This window comes from Erigeron canadensis, chromosome 7, assembly GCF_010389155.1.
Source record: "Erigeron canadensis isolate Cc75 chromosome 7, C_canadensis_v1, whole genome shotgun sequence".
Classification (NCBI taxonomy): Eukaryota; Viridiplantae; Streptophyta; class Magnoliopsida; order Asterales; family Asteraceae; genus Erigeron; species Erigeron canadensis.
The window spans coordinates 25,616,218-25,622,217 of NC_057767.1; positions in this window are offsets into that span (position 1 = coordinate 25,616,218).

The following is a 6,000-nucleotide window of genomic DNA, read 5'->3' on the forward strand; positions in this document are numbered from 1 at the left end:
ATTTGATGCCCCAAATACGACATCGTCGGGCATGGTAAAAGTATATATTTACTAACATGATGTTAACTTTAGGATGATGGTAAAAGTATATATTTACAAGTTTTATTTTACAAAGTGAAACAAGTGATTAAAAGCCCTATCTTTTTACTTTTCATTGGTCAGACCTATGAGGCTATGATTAACCTGAACATTCTATAAATTTCTAAAAACCTACATGTTCATTTGCTTAAAAGTTATATTCGGGCCATTTCTAGCCATCGAATTTAATCTTAAAAGTTATATCTATATAAGTTTTGTTATTTATGTTTTTGTGGTTTTATATACACTTTATATAATGTTTTGACCTCTTTAAGTCTCGTTGGGTGAACTATTTGTATTTTGAACTAATGACTTGATTTCTTTAAAATGTGTTGCATATTGTCCAATTGAATGTCATTGTGGTGTTTCGAATGATAATTAGTAATTATTAACTATTAACTCGTTGTTTAAAGAAAAAAATATCTAGTGTCAGTTTTGGATGTGAAACTAATTTGGTCTATTTTCGCCTTAGAAAGTCAATAAAGATATTGACCGTGTGAAGTTAGTGAAAATATAGTCTGCATTTTTTAATTTTTTTTTGGTCACTAGCGCGATGAGTCCATTTATGTTAACCGTAATGACTGTTTGAAGTTTGCTTACTTTCCTAAACGGCTTCCACATACGACGAATCGACGATTATCTTGTAAGCTTGAGAAGTTAAATCAGCATTAAATATGTTTAGACCTCCTCAAGTTTATCACTTCCTACCATTGATAGTGACTCCAAAGGTTTTATGAATTAAAAAATGCACTTTGAACTAAAGTTGATACACTCTAATGAAAATATAATGATCAAAATACAATACCATATATTATAATTAAAAAAAGAAATAAATTTACAGTACACAAACTAATCAAAAGTTACATTGAACAATACAAATCATCATAAGATAATAAAAAAAATATTAGAAACAGCTGGACTATACCAAAAATCTAGTCGGATGAATACATGGATAGTTCTAGGTGTGTGGAAAATAACCAAACCCAAATAACCCGACCCAACCCGAATGGATTTAGGTGAAGCGGGTTGGGTTATACGGTTTACGGGTTGTCATTTGGGTTAACCCGAATAATCTAAAGCTTAATCGGTTTGGGTTACGGGTGAAAATTTTATAGTTTGGGTTAACCCAAATAACCCGAATAATATGTTTATTTGTTTTATACCCATCAAATTTATTTAAAGAGTATATTCTTGAATATTTAATTTTCATATATAAACAAAATCGAAAGCGTTCATAGTTAACTAATAATAAATGTTTAAAAATTTACACATGTATCATATGATAAAAATGTAAATATATGAAAAGTTATAGATCGTCAAATTTTGTTTATTTAGTATCGGTAATCTTTATATTTCTTAATGTACAACCAAATTTTAATTTAAGATTTCAAGAAAAAACTATATCAAAAGTGTTTTAACTTTTTGATATCAAAAGTTTGTTAATATTCATAAATATCACCATTGTTCAACTTTTTGAAATTGAAAGTATATTGTTGCAATTTCGTCGAACTAACAAAACTTTTTAAATTGCACGCATATTCATCAATCATGTTTTATTTGGGTCACCCAAGACCCGAACCCGAACAACCCAAACCCGAACAACTCAAATCTTATTCGGTTTGGGTTACGGGTTAAATTATATTTCTTCAAAACCCGAATAACCCGAAACCCAAATAACCTAACCCATCAACACCCCTAGATAGTTCGATTAAAAATAAGAGGCCTAAAAACCAGCCACCGTTAAAAAAGCCGGCTCAAACAAGTTTTCAAATTTAAATCTTAATCTTAATTTTAATCATAAAATAACTTACATTTTTTAGCCCTAAGTACTTAATTTATATTTATTTTTAGTCATCAAATTGAGAGGATTTTTTTTAACACTTACAAAAGTATTTATATTTAAATTTTTAAAGTTACAATTGTCACTCAAATCAAAAGTCCTAATTGTTATCAAAGAATATGAAAACAATCCTAATTGTTATCTAATTATCATTGCACATGTGTTTGAAAATAAAGCTATTTGTGTTATGGGTTCGCATCATGATCAAATACATATACCTGTAAGTAAGTACATGATCACAAGTGTGTTTATACAATATTTTATTTTCCATCAATAATTTACATTTTTTAGCCCTGGATACTTAATTTATATTTATTTTTAGCCATCAAATTGAGAGGATTTTCTAAAAGTTTTTTAAAAAGTTACAAAAGTATTTATATTTAATTTTTTAAAGTTACAATTGTCACTCAAATCAAGAATCCTAATTGTTATCAAAGAATATGATAAGAATCCTAATTGTTATCTAACTATCATAGGACAGGTGTTTATGGATCCACATCATGATCAAATACATATATTTGAATATCAAGTACATGATCACAAGTATGTTTATACTTTAATTCTTAATTATCTTTCATAATAATATCACATTATGAGTACAATTGGTTTCAAAAAAAATTCTATAATGGAGAAATTATTGTAGATAGTGACTTGTGTAATGCCTAATAATGACAGTGACGAACTTGTGATTATTGTACTACAACTTGTAAAGTCTAACACTTAGAACCGTATAGCTTCAAAATTATAAGCTTTCATGAATTAAATGTATGAAGCTCTAATATTGATACTATCGTAAACCTTGTGTCTAGTGTTGGACACGAGTCTAAAATCTAATATATACTAAAAGGCAGTAAACCTAACTTCAATTGACTAATCACAACCTTCAATTTCTTAAAATTAATTAAATCAACACATGTCTAAATTAATTTACACTTTTTAAATTTTTATCACTAATTTTTACTTTTAACCCAATTCAAAAATAATTAATATAATTTACACTTTTTTGGTTTTCTATCAGTATTTTACACTTTTAACCCAATTCAAAAATAATTGATATTTTATTGCATAATGTCTTTCTAATAACAAAATATACCTATAAGTTAGATAAGTTACACCATTTGGATTAATACAAATTAATATGTATATCAATATTTTATTTTATATTGTTAGGTTCTAGATTAAAATTCACTAAACATATGTCCGCGACGGCAACGGTGGCAACGACGGTAGTGTGGTGGGGGTGATGGATGGCGGCGTTGGTGTTGGCAACGAGGGAAATTATGATAGTGAATGTAAAAATAATTAATGTTAAAAATGTCGTTCAAAAAATAAACTTTTTGATGTTAAAGGTGATAGTTATTTTACATGTTTGGATCTATATTGTAAATTATTTCATTAAGGGCATTATAGGTAAATTAAGTGAAGATGTTTAAATTAGTGAATAAAGAATAAAGTTATTTTGATTAGTTCAAAGTTGTAATTTGAGGGGAAAAAAAAAGAACTGATGTTTTATATAGTAGTATAGATATGTTCTTGCGTAGAAATAGTTTTTTAGTTCATAAATAAATAAGGTTACTGATAACAAATGCTTATCTTGAGGCCTCTCACAATAGGCACCTCATCTACACTTATTTCACACTGTCACATCAGCTTTTATCTCTCTTCATCCACCTCTTCCACACTCCCTCACAATAACACCTCTTCCGCACTCCCTCACAATAACACCTCTTCCATATCTCTTTCATAACTTTTATTTATTTTATTTTATATTTACCTAAAAAAAATTAAACATACTTCTATTTAAATAAAATTTGTATTAATGAAATTTATCTGAGCTTATAGAATACTTAAAATTTTTAAGAAACCTTTTTATAAATATGTTAATAGTTAAAGGATTAAACTGAAAAGCATTCAAATATATAAGTACATAAGAATAACATTTAATTTTAAAAAGACTAAACATGTCAAATCTTTAAAGATCTATTTTCTTCCTTTTTTCAAGATCTGCAAATATATATAGGGAAGTCTCATTTTGAGAACCCATTTTTTTAAGAATCTTGAGAACTCTTAAATTATGTATTGGATCACATGGTTTTTTTTGTTCATTCAGATGTGAAACGTTATAAAAATACATGTTGTAGAAAAAAGTTTTTTTCAAAACCTTATTTAAGAGTTCTCATGGTTATTATAAAAAAAATAGTTCTCAAAATAAGGAAACTATATATATATATATATGCACACACTATATAGATGTATGTAGAAAACAAAGAAAAAAATATATAATTTATACTCAAAAACACTGTGTGACCCACTCTCTCTCTCTTTTTTCTCGTCTTTGTTCTTCTATGGGACGAAATGGGCGGACGACATGCATGGTCGACGAGCCACTCACAATAGGCTCGTGGTCGATGAGCCCATCAACGTGCGGTCGACACGCCTATTGTGAGAGGCCTAAAGGATTCAAACATGTCATTGACCTTTTAAAAAGTTAAACATGACATCATCAAAATAATTTAAGAGTTATAAATCAAGCATTCACAATTATAAAAAGTTTTCTCCTTTTGAGAATTTTTAGCAAGCTTAAATTCTAATCGGGTATAAAAAGGGTAAAAAGGAACATGTGTCGTGTGAGGTAATGTGGGATGGGAGATACAGAAATATCCGCGGTGGTCATCGCATGCACACTTGATGACATCCTTTAACGGATCCGTCAAATTAGGGACCAAGGTTGCTAAAAAAACTTAAAAATATGAACCTTCATTGCAGCGATACTCAAAAAGAGACACCTATTACTAAAGTGGCAAATCACAGAGATCAATCTTGCAATTAACTCCCTTTATTTAAGAATAAAATTTGGTTTTTATTTATTATATACTAGTTAATCAACTCGCATATTATGCAGGCAGCTGTTTGGAATTTGATTTTTGTAAGGTACAACACAATGAACGTGTTTAACTTTTTATTATGTTGAACACTTTTGCATTGTATATTTGAGTAAGCGATGTTAAGATTACAGTTTGTTTAAAAATCATAACATATACATCACATTAGTTATGTTAAAAAAATCTAATGATAATTTAAATCTCATACCTCTAACTCCAAATTTGTATTACAATAATCATTTTTGATCTGCAAATTTGTTTCATATTTCAATATCGAAACCTTTCATGATTATTTACTAAAGTTATTTAAAAATCATAATATCTTGATATATGCTTCTATTTTATTTTGCCTACTTTTATATTATTTTTGGATGATATGATAAAAATATCAAGATTATATATTAACATGTCATGAAAGCCTCTTTTAAAATAAAATGACATCATTACATATTTTATTATTAATATAAAAGATTAAAAATATATGTAAAAAAAATTGAGATAGAGATTTATTTATGAGCGTAAATCCATTGATCAATAAATTGTAGGACTTTTTTTTTAATATAGATTAATTTATACGAGAGAAATTACATGCGCGTTGTAGCGGTGAGATGGTGGGGTGATAGGTCATGGAGTGTAATAGGTCATAGGAGGTGATATCCAAATTCCTTAGCCGTTCGTGCTCCGCCTTCGGATTTAAAAATTCGTCGAAAGTATATCGAATTCCATCTCTAATGAAGGAGCATGAAATTTTAAGAACACCCATATGATTTTTATAATTTATCGATGTATGGTTTTTGAGATAAATTTTTTTGAATGAATTAGAGAAATTAAATGATTTATGGGGGAGAAGGAAAAATGAATAGTTGATATTTAAGGATAGAGAACAAAATGAGTTGTTGAGATTTCTTTTAATGATATTTGAATAATTAACAAAGGTATTTTGGAGTTTTTAGTTACTTAATGTTGAAAAAATAGAAGCAACAAATGTTTTATATAATATAGTAAAGATTAATCTTCAATAAATATTTCTAACTGCTAGCAATTAATATACCACTATATATTAATATATGCACATGTCCAAAAAATATTAAATTACTACGTTGAAGTTGCGTATTTAAACCAACATCTTAACCTCAAACTTGTAGACTATAACATATCTTTTGAAAAAAACAATTAAAAAATAAAAAACACTAGAATCAA